Here is a 23,047-nt window from a genome sequence, read left to right as displayed (position 1 = left end):
CAAAGAATTTATGGATACAAAAACATGTGTTGAAGTAATTACTTTACTTATAATTAGGAAAATAACATTCAATGTTTCGACTTCTATATCAAGGTCATTATCAGAAAAACATACATACACAGTGTGTATGTTAAGTAATGAGATTGCTATTGTTCTCAAATTCGATTCCCAGGATTTGATGGGGATAAATTAACTGTGGAAAGGGTACAGAGGCAGATAAAGATGGTTTCAGGACTGTACAATGTTAGTGAGGATCGGCTGAGGGAATGTGGACTGCAGAGTTTGGTAGATAAAAGGAGGAGGAGAGGTGATATGATCGAGACTTTTGAACTGTTAAGAGGCAGTTACAGGATGGACACTGGGTAGTTCTTTTGCTTCGTGAAACAGTGGGAAGGAGTGATGTCAAGGGGCCATCCCTGGAAGAAACTGTGAGCAAAAGGGTGAGGAGTGGTTTCTTTGTTTGGAGGGTGGTTGAACAGTGGAATGCAATGTCTGAGAGAGAGAGTGGTGAGAGCAAGAATGGTCAATAAGTTCGAGGAGTGGTATGATAGACTTTGTATTTCCTAAGAAGGCCCTCCCACAATGAGTCTCTTGACTCCATGGAGGTCTGAATAATAATAATTAATTACACAAATAAATTTCTTATACATATAATATGCATAATAATATACAGATGATAAATAAAAAAAAATGAATAAAAACTAACTAACTAAATAAATAATAAACTTTTCTTTTTTATTTATCATTTGTATATTATTATACACATATTATTTTTTTTTTTTTTTTTCACCGGAAGTCAGGCTAGGGTAAAAACGATTAACAAAGCATTTAGATTCATCTTACTCTTGTATGTAGTGTCATGTATCTAGTGTCCTGTGTGTATGTATGCATGTTTTCTGGATGATGACCTTAATATAGAGGTTGAAACAATGAGTATTATTTTTCTAATTATAAGTAAAGTAACTACTCCAACAGCTGTATTTTTGTCTCTCCATAAATTCTTCAAAATGAATTCTGATCACTGCATAACCTTAAAAGAAAGTAAGTATTGTTGGTCCTAACAGATAACACATACCAAGCACCAGGGCTACACATAGTTAACAATCAAAATCAGTTAAAACAACATGTTTAAAGTGATAGGTTATAATAATAAATAATATTCATGTCCTAAATATATACAAATAAAACAAAATTCCACAAGGAACCATATTATCACCTACTCTGAGTAGAAAGGCTTATGTGTTGACTGTACATGCTGGTTTATTTAATGGTATTCAATGATAAGAAAATAATATTTATTAACCTATTGGTTAACATTATATCTAGCATCTTCAGAGCACAAGAACAGTTTGTTACAGCACATGAAACAATTCTGTATAACAGTGAGACAAGTTTAAAAAAATTGTAACAGACAATATTTTACATGGAAAGGAATATATACAAACAACTAGATGGGATGGCAACTCCCCCCCCCCCACCAGCCAATTTCAACATAGAACACTTAGAAACCTACTAAGAATACAGTGATTCTCAAACCAGTAGTTTGGCTGCACTATCTTGATGATGTGTTTGCTATTTGGCCACATGGTCCAGACACATTGGATACATTTTTAGTGTATTTATTATTATTCTTACAGGCACCTCCAAGGAGTCCTTAGATTCATGGAAGGAGGCCCTAAACATCATGTCAAGAACTATCCAACATTTGTGCAGAATCTATCATATTTTGCTTTGAACTCATTCACAGTGATGACACCCACAACACACTCTGGCAATCTATTCCACTCATTCACTACTCTCTAAGCAAAAAACCTAGTTCTAACATGCTAGCTACATGTTGACTCAGTTTCCATGGATGACCACTAGTTCTCCCACCAACACACACCTGTTGTGAAAAATTTCCTCTGAACTTGCAAAAACTCTTCAGTAATTTGTGTGTCTCAATCATATTACCTCTTTTCTGTCTATCAACCATGTTGACTAATTTTGATGGTAATATATCAGAACACAGAAAGATAAGTAAATAATTATTTACCGACTTATTGCAGATATTTCGCTGGTGTTAGAACCAGCATCTTCTGAGCACAAAACAAAGTTGTCACAGTATGCAAGACTACAACAACATAGTGTAATAATGGGACTAGTTTGAAAAATTGCAGCAACAACACAAAGACTAAAGTCCTAATTAGACGCCTTCTGTGTTAAAAAAAAAAAAAACAGAGAGAGAAAGCAGATACTAGTTATGTCTTAAGATGACTGTCTTCCAAATCTTAGGCAAATTAATATAGCCATATTTGTTATGATTCAGAGTATGTTTCAAGGCTTCTGTTGCTTCTAAGAACGATCTCTCTGACTTGTAAAAGCTTCTGTGCAGTACTTTTTTCTTTCAGTTAATTCTTTGTGCAGGGGTATCCAAAGCATGGTCAGCTAGGCCCGACTTGCCATAGCAATAGTGCCAGATCTATCTTTTATGTTCACTGATGCAGATGTCCATAGTTCTTCCTGTTTGACTGTAGTAAGCTTGATCACATGAGCAGGATACTTCATAGACTCCTGGATGTGATAAAGGAGAGAAGTTGTCCTTGGGCGAATGGATGAGCGTTGCTAATTTGATACACGGTCTGAATTGCATATTTGATGTTTACTGAGAACTTTAGATATCTTTTCCAATGTGCCTTTAATTTATGGGATGGTGACTGTTTTGTTGTAGATCTCTGTGGTGGATAGTGGGAGGGGTTTCTTAGGAGCATTTAGTATTTTGTTTATCTCATGGGGATTATAGCCATTGGCCAAGGTGTGACGTAAGTGAGCCAGTTCAGCAGCAAGAGCATTGTCATTGAAACAGATTGCTCTCGCTCTGTGGGTTAGCGTTTTTAAAATACCATACTGTTGAGAATGGTGATGGTGCGATTATTTGTGTAAATACCTCCCTGTATGTGTGGGTTTTCCCAAGAATGATAGGGAACCATCTGGAAGACGTGTGATTAGTGTATCCAGGAGGGGCAGACAGTTATTAGCTTCTAGTTCCATTGTAAAGTGGATTTTTTGGGTGTTGGCTATTTAAATACACTAAAAATGTATCTAATGTTCCTGGGCCATGTAGCCATACCATTGGTTTCCAAGTGGCTGTATTGATAGCTAGTTTTTCCAGGTGTTCTATGTAGAAGTTGGCTAAAGGGAGAGCCCATAGCTGTCCCATCTAATTGTTTGTATATTTTCCCTTTCCATGTGAAATATCTTGCATGTATTGTGAATTTAAATAGTTCGAATATGTCAGAGGGGGAAGTGTGACTTTAGTAGATCAAGGGTTTCAATTAGTGGTACATTTGTGAATAGTGAGATGATATCAAAACTCACCATTATGTCTGAACTTTTTAAGGTATGGTGTTCTAAAATACTTTTTAGGCAGGCAGAATTTTTGACAAAGAAGGGAGAACTGTTTGTGAGAGTGGCTAGTAGCTTAGCTAAATGTCTAGCCAGTTTGTATGTGGGACTATTTATACTATCCACGATGGGGAATAAGGGTGTACCTTGTTTGTGAATTTTTGGTGTTTCATATATCCTAGGTGTTTTAATGTGGAAGAGCTTGAGTTCATTTACTGTTTTTTCTTTAGGCCAGGAAGTGACTTTTTTCAGTAATCTACGCACCTTATTCGATTGTGCGTTGGTGGGATTGTGATCTATAATTTTGTATGTTGAATTTTGTATACAGATCGCAATTCCACCAACATCACTTCTTTATCACATTCAGGAGTCTACGAAGTACCCTGCTCATGTGATCAAGCAGGAAGAGCTGTGGGTATCAGTGAATATAAAAGATACATCCGTCACTATTGCAAGTTGGGCCTAGCTGACCATGCTTTGGGTACCCCAACACACAGAATCAACTGGAAGAAAACAAAAGTACTGCACAGCAGCTTTTACAAGTCAGAGAGATTGTTCTTAGAAGCAACAGAAGCCTTGAAACATACTCTGAATCTTAACAAATATGGCTGTATAAATTTGCCTAAGATTTGGGAGACAGTCATCTTAAAACATAACTAGCACCTGCTTTCTCTCTCTGTTTTTTTTTTTTTTTTTTTTTAACATAGAGGGCACCTAATTAGGACTTTAGTCATTCTGTTGTTGCTGCAATTTTTCAAACTAGTTCCATTATTACACTATGTTGCTGTAGTCTTGCATACTGTGACAAACTTTGTTTTGTGCTCTGAAGATGCTGGTTTTAATACCAGCGAAATATCAGCAATAAGTCAATAAATAATTATTTACGTATCTTTTTATTTACTTTATTTATATTATTTACTTTATTTACTTATCTTTCTGTGTTCTGATATATTACCCTCAAAATTAGTAAACATGTTCAACGAACACATAAGCCTTTCTACACGTTTGTCTATCAATCAGTTTCTGTAATACACAAATCTTCAATCTCTTCTTATAAAGTTCATTCCATACACCTGCTATCATCTTGATAGCAGGTGTATGGAATGAACTCTCCATCTCCTTCTCGTCACTAAGATACCCTAGCACCCAGATCTGGCGAGGTAGTCAAGATAGGGATCTTATCGATGTTCAATGAAGAGGAACAATAACCTGCTTGTCAAAATGCTCTTCAGTAACCAAGTAATCTGATGAACTGCTTTAACCACTTTTGGTATGTGCCCACTAAACTTTAGCTCCCTATCCACTAACATTCCCAAGTCTCTTGCTTCATCAATTTCCAAGAGTACAGTTCCATCATTGTGGTATACAGCTGGTAATCTTTTCACCCCAAAATGCATAACCTTACACTTTGCCACATTATACTGATATTCATTCTGTATATCAGTGGCAAATTGGCCCAGTCTGCCAATCTATCCAAATCATCCTGCAAAATTTTGACATGTGTATTAACAATTGCTCTACCCAACTTCGTATCATTGGAAAATAAAAGGATCTGAGAGGAACTAACAGTTCCTCTCAGATCCTTTCCTATATCATTAATGAAAAAATTAAACAGTAGTGTTCCAAGAACAGAACCCTGCTGCACATCACTAGTCATAGGCCTTCTTTTCCATCCTATATCCATCCCTATGTGCTGCAGTTTACTGATTAGAATTCCATGTGGTATCCTGTCAAAGGTCTTTACAAAGTCCAGCAGTATCACTGTAAGTAGTGTTGTAGAAGTAGTAGTGTGGTAGAAGGATAATTAAGTAGTAGTAGCGGAGAGAATGAGATGTATTTATCGAAGTAGAGTAAATTGCCCTCCCACGATGAGTTCTTGGACTTCCTGGAGGTATAATGTAATAGTAATAATTAAATGTGAGCAAGTTACTGAGGCATGACCTGCCCTTCACAAAACCATGCTGACCCCATACAGTATCTCATTTCCACCTATCCATTCTGTATTTTGCTCCAACTACTCCAATACTTTGACAACAAATTCTGATTGGTCGGTAATTTACTACATCAGTCTTGGAGCCTCCTTTACGCAATAAAACTATTTTCCACTCTTTCCATCCCCTCGGGACTAACCCAGAGCTGAGACTTAATGTCTAAGCTCTGGGTTAGTCATTAAACAATATGGGCAAGGGCACTGATAATTCCCTTGCCACTTCACATAAAACTCAAGCTGGTATACCATCCAATCTCACAGTTGTATTCACATTAAAGTTCTGTAATATGCAATGCTCCTCCATTTCATTTACCTCAGTTCCCATATAAGGCTTTAGCTCTCTCTTGTTCCTGCAATATCACTACCTAGATAACATGCTCGTGCAGTATTGACTTAGTAATTATACTATTTTGACTGATTCAATTACCTCCCTACCATTGGCATTTCTTGATAGTTTGTTTTATCTTATTTTGGCGACAGCGTTAGCATCAGTTAGTGATAGTGGGTGTAATTTTTGAACTAAGTTTCTTGCTTCTTTGGCTAGTCTGTCTGTTCTTTCATTGCCTTCAATATTTATATGGGTTGGTATCCATTGCAGTTCTTATTTTTCAAATTTAAGGTAGTGGTTCATGAATTTCCTGTGTGAGATTTGTTTTTTCATTTTTTAATGCCTCAAGTGCAGATGGTTATTCCTTCTGTAATGTTTATTACTGGATTTGAGAGATAGAATTTGAAAGCTGTTTGTATGGCTGTTAATTCACAAGTGAAGTTTGAAGCTATTTTGCCAGCTGTGGCTTTGATTTGCATTTCCTTGCCTCCAGGTAGAGTTAGAAAAACCCCTGAACCGTCTTGGTTGGGTGCTTCATCAGATGATCCATCAGTGTAGGCAATGACATGATTTGGATTGTTTAAGTGTTGTATAGTGTCAAGTCCTTTTATTTTCTTGAACAAGGTTCGAGGAGATTTAAGTTTATCATTGTGTTTTTGATAGAATAGTGGAAAAGAATGGCTCTTTGCTTATTTTATTGGATAGATGCTCTAAGTCAATCTGTTTTCTAATTTCATAATCATATTGTAAAGTAGATGATCTCTTTGGTCTAGATTTTCTTGTCCCAGCATTGAAAGTCCTGAGTGAGATGCGATCCTGTTGGTGGCTCCTGATTCTGGTAGTGAATTTAACTTTGGAGAGTTTTCTTCTCTGTCTTCTAGTATATGAAGCCCACACTCTAGTTGAGCTTTTAAATTGTTTGTGGATGAGACTGCACCTATGATCATTTTTGCTGTTCTTGATTGTACTCTGTCAAGTTTTACTTTTGAGCTAGTAGAGGCTGGAGTCCAGATTGATGAGGTATATTCCATATCCCATAAATTTTCTTGTCCCAGCATCGAAAGTCCTGAGTGAGATGCGATCCTATCAGTGGCTCCTGATTCTGGTAGTGAATTTAACTTTGGAGAGTTTTCTTCTCTGTCTTCTAGTATATGAAGCCCACACTCTAGTTGAGCTTTTAAATTGTTTGTGGATGAGACTGCACCTATGATAATTTTTGCTGTTCTTGATTGTACTCTGTTAAGTTTTACTTTTGAGCTTGTAGAGGCTGGAGCCCAGATTGATGAGGCATATTCCAGAGGGTCGTATGAGTGCTGTATATGTAGTTTTGAGTGTCTTCGGTTTTGCACCCCACTTTGTTCCACAAAGCTTTTGATGATATTAAGCTTTTTAAGAGCTTTATTGGATATATTTGTAATATGAGTTGTAAATCTCAGTTCAGTATCTAGGGTTAGGCCTAAGTATTTTGGAGACTGTTTTTTTCTATTTTGGCATTATATATTTTGATTTGGGGGTTGTAATTGTGTCTAGAAGATCATGTACTTAAGATTATAAAAATGATTTACACCAAACAGAAAATGCAGCTGTTTAACAATGAGACTTCTGTAGTGAAAATAAAAAGAGGAGTTAGACAAGGTTGTATCCTTTCACCAAATCTATTTAATATCTATAGTGAGACAGTGATGAAAAAGACTGAAAAACAAAAAATAAGAATTAGTATCAATGGTATAAAATATAACAATCTTACATATGCTGATGATATCATTCTAATAGCAGAAAACAGAAACAAATTAATCAAAGCAGCTACTAATTGAAGAAGGTAAAGAATTTGGATTAGATATGAATGCAAAAAAGACGAAATTTATGAAAATCTCAAAAGAAAGCAGATCCGAGCCAGAAATATTCATAAACAATATGAAAATTGAACTTCTTCTTCTTCTGCAGCTTCTCCCACTTAAGTGGGGTCACTGTTTGTAATGAGTCTCCTCCACACCTTCCTGTCTTGGGCTGTCACCACATCCAAGTTCTTCATCTTCAAGTCCTCTTCTACAGGCTCCCTCCATCTCTTCTTTGGCCGCCCACGCTTCCGCTTTCCTTGCACATCCATCTGCATGACCCTTCTTCCCACATATTCGTCCTCCCTCCTCATCACATGACCAAACTATCTCAAACCTTGCCTCCTGTATTTTCGCTCCTAAGTTCGTAACTTTCACTGTTCCCCTGACATAGTCATTTCTCAGACGATCCTTTCCGGTCACACCGCACATCCACCTAAGCATTCTCATCTCTGCTACTTCCATCCTGCTGATGTTATTTTTCCTCAGGGCTACAATTTCTATAGCATATGTCATAGCTGGCCTCACTACTGTCCTATAAATTTTGCCTTTCAGATTGATCGGCACCCTCTTATCGCATAACACTCCAGCCATCTCCCTCCAGTTCCTCCAACCCGCTTGTATCCTGCATCCCACTTCCTTCTCAGCTCCTCCATCTTCTTCCACTGTTGAACCTAAGTATCTAAAGTCTCTCACCTTCCTGATGACATTTCCTGCCAGCTCCAGATCTGTCTCCTGGCTGCCGCCACCCACTGCGCAACACATATACTCTGTCTTACTCCTGCTCAGTCTCATACCTCTCTCTTCCAGTACTTTTCTCCATCTTTCCAGTTTAGTTCCCGCTTCTTCTCTTGAATCTACACACAGCAAGATGTCATCTGCATACATTGTCCAAGGCACATCTTCTCTCACCTCCTCTGTTACCACCTCCATCACAATATTAACCAGAAACGGACTTAATGCTGACCCTTGATGCAAGCCAACTGTTACTTGAAAACTTTCTGTCTGTCCCAAACAGGTCCGAACACTTGTCTTCACATTTCTGTACATTTCCTGCACCAATCTGACATATTTCTCCGGCACCTTCTTCTCTCTCAGACACCTCCAGACTTCTTGCCTTGGCACTCTATCATATGCTTTCTCCAGATCAATAAATACCAGATGTAGCTCCCTTTGTTTCTCTCAATATTTTTCCATCATCTGTCATAACCCAAAGATATGAAAATTGAACATAAAACAGAATACAAATATTTAGGCACCTACTTTACTGCAGATGGAAAGCAAGATAAAGAAATAAAAATAAGAACAGCTGTAGCTAAAGATGCATTCTGGAAAAATAAAGATCTGCTCAGAAGTTCTGTGAGTATCGAGACAAAGAAAAGAATGATAAGAACATTAGTGTGGCCAATTTTCACATATGGAAGTGTGACCTGGATATTCAAGAAGAGAGTAAGGCAACATATAATGGCCTTTGAAATGTGGTGCTATAGGAGAGCTCTGAAAATCCCATGGACAGAACATGTGACAAATACAGATGTCCTACAGAGAATGAGAACACAGAAATCTTTATTACAGGAAATGATCCAGAGAAAGATGAGATTGACAGGACATGTACTGAGAGGTTCAGCAGGACAGAGGATACTAACAGTTTTAGAAGGAAAAATTATAGGAAAAGGATCAAGAGGCAAAAAACTAAAGACATGGCTTAAAGATATAGGATCACATGGCTATGCAGAAACAAAAAGGAAAGCCACCAACAGAGAGAACTGGAAGGACATGGTGCTGTACCCCTCTCACTGAGGAAACTATATGAAGAAGAATAGTGTCTATTTTTTCTATCAGTGGGAAAGATGCTCAGTTTTGTTTTTTCTGGGTTTATCTGTAGTTTAATTTACTTTGCCGATTTTTCTAAGCCTTTTATTGATTTATTTAGGACTTTTTCAGATTGTTGAGGATTACTGCTTGTGCCAGATTGCTATATCATCTGGATAGTATGCTATTTTTGTGTCATTTATTATGTGAGGATGGATATTATTCATATATAGATGAGAAATAAGAGTGGGCTTAAAACAGAACCTTGTGGGACTCCAGCCCAAGTTCGATGCATGTTGGAATAAATTCCATTAACTTTTACTTTCATTTTTCTTCCTTTCATGAAATCTGAAATCCAAATGAATGCATTCCCCCTTATTCCTGTATCGTATGCAATTTTTATTAATTTTTGTCTCCAGACACAATCATAGGCAGCTGTGAGATCCAAAAATATTGCTGCCATCTTCTTTGGTGGTTTTTCTTGAAAGCCATCTATGCCTGATTGGCAAAGATAAAATAATTGATCGTCTGTACTGTGTTGAGACCTGTATGCAGTTTGGTAGAAGTTGATCTTGTTTTCTAAGAGCCAATTCATAACTCTCGTATGTATTATTCTTTCATTTAGTTTACAGAGAGTGCTTGTCAAAGCTATTGTCTATTAGCTTTTGCAGTCACTAGGGTTTTTGTTAGGTTTTAGTAAGGGTATACTGACTGATGTTTTTCAGATTTTTGGTAGTTCACCTGAATTCCAGGAAGTTAAATATCTTCAGAAGGTAGTTTTGGGCTATTTTTCCCATTTTTTAATCATATGTCCAAAGATAAGATGAATTCTGGATGACTTGTCAGGGCCAATTTGACTTACTGCTGTTCTAATACTGTCATTGTGAGGTCCTAAGTAAATATGTCTTCAGAAGAATAGGTTCTGGACTGTATTAGCAGATGTTTTGCAATTTCCCTGCACTTTTTGTCTTCTTTGTTGTATTACAGCTTGCTTGCATTGGAGTAATGTTTGGCAAGTAAAATGGCCATCTGTTTGTTTATTTGTTGCTGCTGTATGATTTCCTGAGGAGACCGCGTTTAAAGAGTGATCAGTATCTAGAAGTGTTGCATTGTTTAATAATCTGATGACATTCCAGTGTTGTGAATCTTTTCTTGGATCTAGCCTATTGCAGAATTTTTCCAACTTTTTTTGCTTGTAGTTAGAAATTTCATCTTCTATGTTTTGAGTTAATTCTATTAACTTCTTTCTGTTGTCTTCTGTATTATTTTGTTTTAACTGTTCATTGATAATATCTCTTTTGGTGATCATAGCAGAGGTGGTTACAGGGTTGACAATGGGGAGTTCTTTCGCTTGGTTGAACAGCGGGAAGGAGTGATGACAAGAGGCCATCCCTGGAAGTTACGAAAGGAAACTGTGAGCAAGAGGGTGAGGAGTAGTTTCTTTGCGTGGAGGGTAGTTGAGCCATGGAATGCATTGCCTGATGAGGGCGAGAACGATCAATGAGTTTAAGGAGTGGTATGATAGACTTTATGTTCTTAGGAAGGACCTCCCACGATGAGTCCTTTGACTCCACGGAGGCCTGAATAATAATAATATTATGATCTTTCCAAAATGGAACCCAACTGTTTTTCCTGAGTCCTCTGGGAATTGAATTTTTTGCAGCTCTCTGTATGTTGTTAGTTAGTTCTAGTAGTTGCTGATCAAGTTCTTTACTAGTGGGTGTGCTAGTGCAATATGTTTCTAATAGTTGTGTGTATTTCAGCCAATTTGCTTTTCTGAAGTTCCAAGATCTCTTTGTGGTTTTTGGTCTAACTGTAAATTAATGGTTGTGATAATAGGTCTATGATCGCTGATGGCATTCTTTAGTATTTTCCACTGGGTAAGACTTGCAGTTTCATAATCTACTGCTGTGATGTCTAATGCTGATTCTGTGCCTGTTGTTTTTGAAAATACAGATATGAATTTTGCTTGTTGTTTATGAACTCAAGGGTTAGATGATCAATTATGTCTTTTATTTGTGCTCCTTTCCGATCTAGTTGTGGGGAGCCGCAAGTTGGTTGACTTAGTTGTTGAAGTAGTTCTGTATTTATATCTGTGTTATCTGGCTGATATTGAGTTTTATAGAAATATCTTGACTGCTTGAACCTCTGTGTTACTATTTATACTGCTGTTTGTAGTTGATACGATTTCTTTATATTTAATGTATTTGGTCAGTAGGAGTATAGCTAGACCTCCGCAGGAACGATCCGGTCTGTCTTTCCTTAATGTTGAATAGCTTTTGATTTGAAGCTTCAGATTCTGATTTAGTTTTGTTTCTTGTAAGCATGCAATGTGGATGTTATTTTTGTATAAAATGTTCTTAAGTTCTTCCATTTTTTTTTGAGTGCCGTTGATGTTTAGCTGAAGTATGTTGAGAGTCTTCGTAGCACATTTCTCATCAAGATCCCGAACTGCGGTTCTCGACATGTCAGCTACCCCCCCTCCACACACAGTAATAAGGTTGTGATCAGAACAGACACTCTTCATGGAATTGGGTGTGCCAGAGCCCCGTTAGCCATCAATTTTCAGGGTTCTCTGCAGGGGTTTGATGTAACAATTCAAGTGAAAAAAAAAAAAGTGGCAGCAGGATTCGACAAAAGAAAACTGAAAAGATACTAGAAAGTTTTCTGGGTTTGATGTAACCATCCAACTCTTAAAAATATATAAATAATAAATAAATTAATTAATTAATTAAAATAAAATAAATAAATTTCATGCTACTGTATTGGTGCCTCACTCTACAAAGCAAACCCCTACTTCTTGCCACTTTTGCCTTGCACATGGGCAAATGCTTCAGACGTGGGGTTGGACTTCTGCAAGGCTAGCATATATATATAGCTGCACCTAAACAGCCGAAAGGCTATAACCACAACATCCATCAGAAATAACATCTCTTATTTCCTCCATTTCCAACAATATATCCCCACCAAGAGTAAATGCTACATTCCATCTTTGTTTTCCAAATTTTAAAACCTTACATTTTGCAACATTGAATTGGTATCACCCACTCACAAGCCCATCCACTGAATCTATTCAAGTCTTTTTGTAAGGCCATAGCATCTGCTCTACTCCTCATAGTTCATTCCAACTTTGCATCATATGCTAACAACTGTATATCATCATTCAAATCTTCCTCAATATCATTACATATGGGTTAAACGGTAATGGTCCTAAAACAGACCCCTAATGCATACCATGACTTTCCTCTTCTGGGATATTGCTCATCCATACACAACTTGCTGATAGCTATCAGACAGCCAGTCTCCAATCCAATGCACTAGTCTAATATCCAAGCCCATCCACTCGAGTTTAATTATCAACCTATCATGCAGTAATCCATCAAAAGTCTTTGCAAAGTTGAAGCATACTACTGTGTATCCATCACCATCATCCAATGCTGCTGCCACCTTATTGTAATAAGTAAGTAAATTACTAAAACATGGTCTCCCTTTAGCAAATCCACACTGTTCATCAAAGAGGTTACCATTGTTGCCAACCCAATTCTGAATCCTGATTCCCACAGATCTTTCCAACACTTTAACCACAACATTGGGATTTTTTTTTTTTTTTTTTTTTTGCTTCATTAGCTAACTGCTGCTCATACTGAACTTTTGCTACTCTTACCAACCAAGTCACCTTCCTTGCCTGTCCTTTGTATTCCTCATGGGTTACCGATTATTACCACTCCTCCACCTCATGTGTTGCCTCCATAATGCCTTTTTTTCTCTGTTTTGCATGCTTAATCTCTTCATTCATCCACTTCACACCTATCATAACTTAACCTTCTGTTGGAATACATTTAGATATTAATTCTACTAGATAGTGGTTGAATATAACTGAAGCAGCACTGATCTCCTTTCCACACAAGTCCTCATTCTATGAGAATGAGGAATTCTATGGTGATTATGAGAAGCTCTGCTGAGCATCCCATGCTACAGCTTGCAGCTGTAGCATGGGATGCTCAGCAGAGCTTCTCATAATCACCAGCCTTGTGGTTCCATATGTATCCTTTCCTCATAGAAGTCCTCACATGGCTGGCAACTACCCAGGTAATCACTTCATGGTCACTCTCATCAACTGGAGGAAGATTTGCACCTCATTTATAACCTCATTTGCACCTCTGATGAGATGATCAAATCCTAGACCCTCAATCCTTGTGTTTCCTCTGTTACATACTGCTTGAGGTAACTATCCCTCAAAACTCTAGAAACTCTTTTTTTTTTTTTACTTCCAGTTTCTATCTTATTATTCAAGTAGGGCCATACTTATGCACAGGTGCATGAGGCTCTAGCTGAGAGCCCCAAAACATTAGGACCAATTTAAGGATCCAAAACAATAAAGGGGAGGAGGCACAGTTCACTCTAGCACCTCAGGCCCCACAAAGAAATTTGGTGGGCTCGAGGTGCTAGAGCACTTTTCTCATTTACTAGGCAAATTTGCTTATACATTTGCTGGTCACTACCCTCCACATTATCAGGTCTATAGCAACATCAAATGAAGTATTTCCCAAGTATTATTCAACAATAGATAGCACCAATTAGGACTTTAGTTCCTTGTGTTGTCTGTTACAATATTTTTAAACTAGTCCGACTGTTATACCAAATTGTTTTGTGTACTATGAAAAACTATTGTGCTCTGGAGATGATGGATATAACAACAGCAAAATATCACCTAATAAGTTAATAAATATTAATAAGTTTCTTACTATTCTGTGTTATGAATCAATACCATTAAATAAACTATCATATAATCTACTCAGTTAAATGACATCGAGAATTTTGCCACAATAAGTCAAATATAACAATATAAAGATGATATTGCACTACACACTCCACTCAGTCCACTCGGACACACACTGTTCCCTTCAGGGCACAAGACTTCAACAAAATCACAAGTTACTTCTACCAAAATTCAATTATAATGAATAGCACCAAAAATCAGATATTAATTATACAGAATCCAAAAATCCTGCCCTGCACCACTCACACTATGCTGTCACACATAAGACTGCATTACTATTAAGAACTGCCACTTCTCTGAAATCGCACCTATAACACATGCTAAATATCTTTTCTGTTACATAGACTGGCACCTGAAATGAACAAAACATATAGAATACCTACATTTTATGCATGAATACTAAACTCTGCATCAATGCAGAAAAATCCTTCCAGGTAAAAAAAAAAAAATTTTCTTGTGTAACGAAACATGATATATCCATTATTATAGGATCACACATGTTCCACATTAAAACACTGATTTATTACACAGATATCGTCTTGAATATCATAAGACATTATTAGTGTGGATAGAAAACAACAATAAAGAATTTAAATAAAAGAAACAGTACATGCATTACATTGGAATCCTTCTATATATAGCTGCATGGAAATAGCTTGAATGGTGATAATCTCTCCGTCAAATATATATTTAGAGAAAAATGAATACATTCAGAATTTTACACTTAATCTCTGTAATGACCAAACAATGTAACAAAAATATCTTCATCATCATAACACTAATTACGGGTATAGACCATATTGGTCTGTTCCGGTCTCATTATCCATCCAATATCCTTTTCTGAGGTCTACCCTGCCTTCTCTTTTCAGTTGGCTTATATTTTAATATTTGTTTAGGAATATCTTAAATGTATATCAAAAATATCTTAAATGTAAATAAATCATACACTATGTTGCCAAAAGTGTCTGGACATCCCCATGGCTCGACATTGCCTTTCCATATGATGGATATACATGTCCACAATGCTATATGTGCCTAGGCATGTGGGTATTAGTAGTGTAGACATTCTTTGGAGTCAGGATAGGTGGACCAAAGGAGTTGCGTCCATTCAAAAGTGGTAGGATAGAGCCCACAAGTTCAGTCATTTGGTTTGACAGATTTCTGCCACATTGCATGTGCCCCAATCTACTGTCAATGAGGATACTGTGAAGTGGAAATGTGATGAAATCACCAAACCTTTCCCCCGAACTGGCAGGTCCAAGAAACTGACAAATTGGGACTGGAAAACTCTCAAGAGTGTTGTTACAGTAAATCATCAATAAGCCTTAATAATCATTGCAAATGACTTCTACATGAGCTCTGGAACAGATGCCAGGGACAGAACTCTTTGCCAGGAGGTGTTTGCCCTTGGGTTTCATGGTTGTACTGCAGCTCACAAGCCCTTAATTACACCTGCCAATGTCTGGTGTCATCCGGAATGGTGCAAAAAACAGTCTCATTGGACTGTGGATCAACAGAAGAAAGTCCTGTGGAGAGATGAATCTCAGTGCACAATGGACATGTCTGAACCTGGTGAACAACATTTACAGGAATGTCTTGTATCGACCATGAAATTTGAAGGCAATAGCATAATGGTCTGGGACTGTTTTTCCTAGGCCCACTGGTATCTGTGTCCAGATCTTTAAAGGCTGATGCTTACCATGATATTTTGGACAATTTCATTTTTCCCACACCGTAGCAACAGTTTGGAATAGGCCCTTTCCTATATCAGCAAAATAACATAACTGATCTCAAAGAAAGGGCCCTAGCACTGTGGTTTGAAGACATGGAAGTGGAAGAACTAAACTGGTCAGCCCAAAGCCTGACCACATCCTTATTGAACATCTCTGGAATGAGCTGGAGCAGAGGTTGCATGCCAGACCTACTTGCCCAACTAATACTCATCAGCTGTGTTCACCATAGTACAGGAGGAATGGAAACAAATTCCAGCTGCTGTTTAATTAAACTTAATGGAGAGCCTATCCTGAAGGGTAATGGCTGTAATAGCAGTGAAAGGAGGCCCGACGTCATATTGACAGCAATGCTGTAGTGACAGGAAATACAAACAGTTGCTGTTCAGACACTTTTGACAATTTAGTGTACTATGCATGCATGATTATGATGAAGATGGTGGTTTTTATATAGCATTATGAAAGAACATGTATTTGTATGCACCTATGTGCACGTGTATGTATGTATGTATTATTATTATATGACACCTCCAGGGAATCCAGACTCATCGAGGGAGGGCAACTACTCCACAACTCTCCATATCCACCATTCAATCCACCAAAATCCACCAACTACAACTACTTTCATCACTTACCAACGCCATCTACCACCGATTACCACCACTAGTATTTTCACAGACAATCACAAACATTCATGCCCACAGCGGGATTCGAACCCGCAGCCTTTTTGGCTGGAGAGCGGATACGCTAACCACTCGGTCAACCAGGCAGGCCTGTAATGTATTGTATTGTAATACCATGTATGAATATGAAATTTGAATAACTAATTTAAAAAATAAAAACTGTTATTATTATTATTAATTTTACATATATTAATTCTACTTACTGTAACAAAACAGAAGCAGTACTACTCAGAACAAAATTTGTAAAAAAAAAAAAAAAAAAAAAAAAAAAAAATTTGTATCATGGTGTTATTTTTTGTTTATCTACTTCTGTGTTCATGTAATTTCTTTGAAAGATAATAAAATAATAATAACTACTGATCACTTTTAACATTATTTTTTTATTTACCAAACAGTGGACCCTTTAACTTTTACAGGATGGGTCACTTATCTCACCAGTTATAGTGGGAAGGGCTGAGTATATTGAATAAGGACCTGTGGATCACCAATGCCACGAGAGAATGCTGTCTGCTGGAAGTTGCTCTCCCATTATTCTCTAGCTGGGTCTGGTCTCTTCTTCTTCACTTAGATCTCCTTTTCTTTATTTGCTCTATTTGGCCGCTCTTGATAAACTATGCTTCGTTATGACCCAATACTACGAGTATTTTACTATTTGAGGGCTATGGATTTTTCACTTCAGCTTCATTGCTAGAAAGAAAAGGTACTCATCAAACCCTAGTTCAATAGGTTGGAGGTTTCTCAAAAGGTAGATCTTGGCAGGAAACAGACAATCCTCTTTATGGCACATGGAATGTACAAGGTATAAGCGCTAAAATGTAATCAGATGATTTTCAGGAAATAGAAAAACAAAAAAGTAGACGTTATGGTCTTAATACAAACAATGAAAAAAAAAAAAAGGTAAAGGCTATGAAATACTGGTAAATATATCTATATATGGAGTGAAGTGGATAAATGTAGAGGACTAAGCTAGTATATCTATCCTCAAAAAAAGTGATGAAAGAACTAAGTAAAAAATTGAGAAGTAAATGAAAGGTTAATAAAAGTAATTCTTGAAGTACATGGGTAGAATTTAAAAATTCCACCCATGCTGATGGAAGTGAAATTGAAAAAAATATTATTGAAACTTATGTCCCATCTGAAGACACCTCACTTAATGAACAAGGAGATCTAAGAGAAATTATTGAATCAGCAGGTGGATGCAAGGATAGAGTGATAACTGCTGTGTGGTGGGATGTAATGGGAAAATCATGTTAACAACATGGATGTAAGTTGAAATCAATTTGAAATCAAATCTGAAATCAATAACAGGGCTAGTGCAAGATGTGTGTGTTCTGTGAAGCTGAATGTAGGATAGCTCATTAAAAGTTGATAAGTAAGAGCGTGTTACATCTTGAATTCCAAAGGAGTTAGGAGGCCAAGGAGTCAAAGGAATGAGCAGGAGATGCACGATGAATTAAGTAAACTTGATGTTAATAAGGCAGAAGGATTTGACAACATATCACTGCATGTCTTGAAAAAACACTCTAGGAAATTAATGGCATCCTTAGACCACTTGTTTAATGTGAATCTTGAAAGAGAAATGGAACAATTTTACACTTTCTACTCTTTTGGGACTTTAAGGATAAGACCGAGGCTACAACTGATAAGCCAAACTGTGTCTGGGATTATGGTTAAGATGTTAGCGAGGTTGGTGAGGAATCAGATTTACAACTGGGTTGATAATAGCAGTATCCTCTATGATGGTCAGCCTGGGTTTATGGAAGGTCATGTTTTAGCAAGCTGCTTACATACTACAACAAGGCAATGAATTCACTGGATTGATTGGATTTTTCAAAGATCTTTTCTTTGAGAGATTACCACAAGACAAACTGGTAACTAAACTGAAGAGATGGGGCTGAATAGGAGATTAGCGAGTTGGATAGCTGATTGGCTGCTTGTATGGTAGATACTGCAATGTCTACCATACTGCTTGCATGGTAGATATTCCAGTGAGTGTGCTGTGGTAAGGCAACATTATTAAAAATCATTAAATCTGAATAAAAAGCATACTTTATTAAGTGAAAAAACTATTCTATTTATACATCACGTCAATCGTTTGTCACCAAGATATAAATGCTATGTAAATTTGGAAGAGGCACGGTTTGTTTTGTTTTTTTAATGTTGTTGACAATTTTTAATTTGACCTTGAATTCTTGGTTTAAAAAAGATGCAGATAAAAATCTTTAACATTATTTCAAGTTGTTGAAAAGGATAAAAATAAATCTCAGTTTAAAAAAAAAAAATACACAGTTATCCAACAGGAAACCATAAAATATGAACTTGCCTTCTTGGCTGCAGGTAATCTACTGAGTAGAACTAAGCTATATGTGCTGTTCAGCACAGGTAGCTTAGTTTAATACAGACTGGCCTATAATTGGTAGCCACAGCCTTATCACCACTTTATGCAGTGGAACAATTTTACCTTCTTTCCGCTCCTTTGGAACCTGTGCTGTTGTAAGACTGTAATTAAACTGGCATGACAATGCTATTGCCAATTCCCTGGAACATTCCTTTGAAACAGATAGGGATATGTCATCAAATCCTATTGCCTTATTGACATCAAGATTATTTCCTCAAATACCTCCTATTCACTCACAATTAAACCATCTTATGTCCTCTACAGTTCAGTTTCTCGTGATTTCAACCTGATTTCACTCCATACACTGCTATAAGATGCAAAGTTGGGAAGAACTATGAGGAGCAGAACAGATATAGATTAGTGAGTGAAGCCATCAGTTTAATATTGCAAATTTATTAATAACTGCTCTATATTCTGTTCATTGTAACATGAGGATCATTCAGGGAGAGCATAAGAATTATTATTATTTACAGCATCTCTGTGTAGTCCAGACACTCATCGTGGGAGACTCAAATCAACAATCATACACACAAATCCTATCATACCTCTCCTTGAATCCATTCACCATCAGGAACTCACAATCAATTCTGGCAATCCATTCCATTCACTCTCCACACAAAAAATCTGGTCTACACATCCCCACTAACTACACTTTTACACAAATTAAATGGATGGTCCCTAGATCTCTATTTGTCACATATTGAAAAATTTTGTTTGCATCAATTTTATAAAACCCCTTTAATATCTTAAAAATTTCTATCATGTCTCCTCTTTTCTGTCTATCAACTAAACTATGTAATCCACAAATCATCAACCTATCCTCATAGAGAGTATTCCACAGACCTGTCACCATCTTGATCACTCACCTCTGAATATTTCTGACCACTTCCTAGTCCCCAAGGAACCCAGGTGACCAAATCTGTGCACAGTAGTCAAGATGTGACTGAATCATAGCCTTAGCAAGAGGGATAATAACTTCCTTACCTTTACTTGTTAGTGTGTTTTTCAAAATTCAAGAAATTTGTTGAGCTATTTTACCAACTTTTGCAATATGTCCTCTGAACTTTAACTCTTGGTCACAACTAATTTGGTTAACTCTAACTGGTTACAACATTCAAAATATTAACGCAAGAATGAGTCAATCCAATTCTTTTGCTTTCTCCCTGAATGATGCCAATGTTACAGTGAACAAAATATACAGGAGTTGTTAATAAATTCTAATTTTTCTTACATATGTTAAACCGTTTTTTCAAACATCAGTGTGTCTACATATTTCTATTAAAATGCCTACTGACAACAACTGGAGTTGTGGTTAAGGTGGGAAAGGTTAATGAGGATTAGGATTCAGAACTGGAATGATAATAGCAGTTTGTGTTATGGATGTTTAAAACAACTAGGAAGGCAATCTCCCAATTTGGGTAATTAGTATGAAATCAATTATTATTGATAAGTAGTCGAAAAGGGTAACATGGTTGTCTGATTTAGGGGTAGTAAAGGCAGCAAATGTACTCAAATTAATAGAATATGATGATTAAATTTTGCAAGTAATTATATTCTTGTTTAATCCTTTATCCAAGCAAGAGTAAGCAAATAAATTCTGCTTACAGAAAGATAAAGTCATGAAGTATCTTCGCAACTAGGCCACTTGCATATAGCGGTTGATGATGGTTATAGCATTTTTTACAAAAAAAGACAAAGGAAAAAAAGAAAGGTGGAGTATTCTGTTGATCTCAGAAGCTTTCTATCTGCCCCCCACATAGAATTTGAAGAAAGCAGCTAAGACCATCTTGTTTGAGGTAGAGGTGAATAAAATTAGATAATCAACATGATGCTGTCACAGGCTAGGAAATGAAGAGGAGATAATTCTGAAATGTTCAGGCAGGTGAGTGAAAAGAAATGATAATTGGTGAACTAACATCTGTAAGAAGATTCAATTCTTTGAAATGCATAAAGATAACAGCCCTGTGTAGCACACAGTCGAAGAAACACGTGTGGTGAATATTGTATTTAATAATACCATCTCTAACAATGATAATAGTGCCACTAATTGGGGAAAGTGATCATGCGGTTTTGAAATGAGAACTAATCTTTTAAAAGGTACCTGTGGCATGATTATAAATACAGATATCCCTTGATTAATGAGATTAATTCCTCGATGTTATTGTGTATATCAAAATCACGTTAATCAAATATAATAATCAATGGTAAAAAGTATAATTCGTCCATGATCGATTACTGTATTAATAATTCATGTAATATGGTACTTTTAACCAAGATAAAAAAATAAATGCAAAGTAAATATTTAATAAATGCTTGTACCTACATTAGTTACTGCAATTTTTTAATCAAAAAAGTTATCAAGAGTCGTGTGAACAGTTTTAGTTTTTTTCCTATCAGCATAAATTCTATGATAACAAGTGATCTCTAGTCCTTGCAAACAAGCATTCTTCGATTAACATCTGGATCAATATCCATTACTCGCCGCTTAATCGATTCTAAACTGTGACATATTCCATTCAGTTCTTTGATTGTTATCTCCTTTGGAACCTCATCTTCATGTTCCATTTGTTTGTTGTCTTCATATGCACATTGTTGTTCAATTTCAAGATGATCGTTATCACTGAAATCTTTTGAATTCAATAATTTTTAACATCTTTTGCATCAACACCATCAAAACCAAGGTCTTCACCAATTGCAACGATTTCTTCAACCACATTATTCACAGGATTTTGAAAACCACCTAAGTCATTAACACATTCTGACAAAAGGTTTTTTCAAACAGCTCTCATGCAGCTAGAAGATGCTTGCTCCCACTACTCATGAATGTTTCCAATTGCATGTTTAATGTTAAATTTTTTCCAAAATTCTTAGAGCCTAATCGCATTTTCTCCTGTTGTTGTTTCTACCGCCTTTGAGAATGTCTTTTTAAGAAACAGCTTTGAAAGTTGGCCCATGTCCATGAGTTGTAGCAATGATGTTATATTTGGCGGAATTTTGGTAAATTTAAAGGCACGTTAATTAAAACTCTTGATGTGTATATAAAGGGATTGTCACAATTAATTTTGCCATGTTACAGATATTTCGTACTGAAAATAACAGTACATCATCTTGATGTACTACTATTTTCAGTACGAAATATCTGTACTTTCATTTCATTAAAATTAATTACTGTGGTTATCGTGTAATTTATTATTTGAAATGAGAAGTTGCTAAGCAGATGCAAGCTTCACAGAACAAAAAGATGTATGGCCTTCCACAAGGACTCTTGACTTGCAAGAGCTTCATCAACTGAACAGCGGAGAAAGAAATCAGCAGTGTCTGGGAACTGGTCCAAAATCAGTTACTTATGTCAAAGTCAAATTGTATTCCTATGATTATAAGGATAACTAAAGTAAGGGTGAAATGGATGAATCTTGGAATTATGAAGGAACTGCTGAGAAGGATGTTATGTGGGAGGTATAACCGATAGGGTTATACCTCCCACATCAAATTCTTACATATGGATCATTGGTTAAAGATTGGATTTATAAAACCCCCAAAAGAGAGCAATATAGCAAATACAAGTAGCTGTAAGCAACAAGAAAATGTTGATGTTGCATCTGGATCAAATTAAATTGATGAGCGTGTCGTCTGACATCTCTAGAGAACCAAAATTTAAAAATAAGGCTGAAACTGGTCTGGGTAGTGACCTCCCACCATAATGTAATAACAGCATACATTTCCTAGGAAATGTGTTTTTACATTATGGAAAATACCAAGAATAACGATCAGAACTTTACCCACCTTTGCAACGAGTTGCCCGTGTTTGTATTACGTTCTAGGACTACATACATTAGCTCACGCTAGTATTCGCCGATACTTTTATAGTTTTTTATACTATATTCGGCATGAAACTCTCCGATTCCAATCTTTGAGTTTCTTATTTGTTCTAAAACAATGTGGGATCTAATATCCCCTTAATTTAAATCATATTTTTTGTTTACATGAACATATAAATTCAAATAAAATAGATTTTAATTAATATTTTAAATCAATTTATTAATTTTAATTAATTAATTTGTTTATTTTAAATTAATAAATGAATTTATTTTTTAATTCATTAATTAG

At 36.4% G+C, this 23,047-nt stretch overlaps 1 protein-coding gene across 3 annotated transcripts in view; it reads right to left on the bottom strand.

Annotated features, from left to right (window-relative positions):
• The window catches only part of LOC150105243 (lanC-like protein 2), a 309,805-nt gene extending 287,554 nt beyond the window's left edge, over nucleotides 1–22,251 (bottom strand). The window contains exon 1 of one of the 3 annotated variants that reach the window (XM_090394012.1): nucleotides 16,931–22,251. The gene's annotated coding sequence lies outside the window, so the exon portion shown is untranslated. The remainder of the gene's footprint in view (nucleotides 1–16,930) is intronic. The other 2 variants (XM_090394013.1, XM_090394010.1) reach the window with 2 other exon arrangements.
• Between the last annotated feature and the right edge of the window lie 796 nt (nucleotides 22,252–23,047).

Source organism: Typopeltis vanoorti, chromosome 6, assembly GCF_054136105.1.
Source record: "Typopeltis vanoorti isolate ZY-2024b chromosome 6, IOZ_Tvanoo_1.0, whole genome shotgun sequence".
Classification (NCBI taxonomy): Eukaryota; Metazoa; Arthropoda; class Arachnida; order Uropygi; family Thelyphonidae; genus Typopeltis; species Typopeltis vanoorti.
The sequence above is the reverse complement of the archived record's forward strand: the minus strand, read 5'-3'. Positions and strand labels throughout refer to the sequence as shown.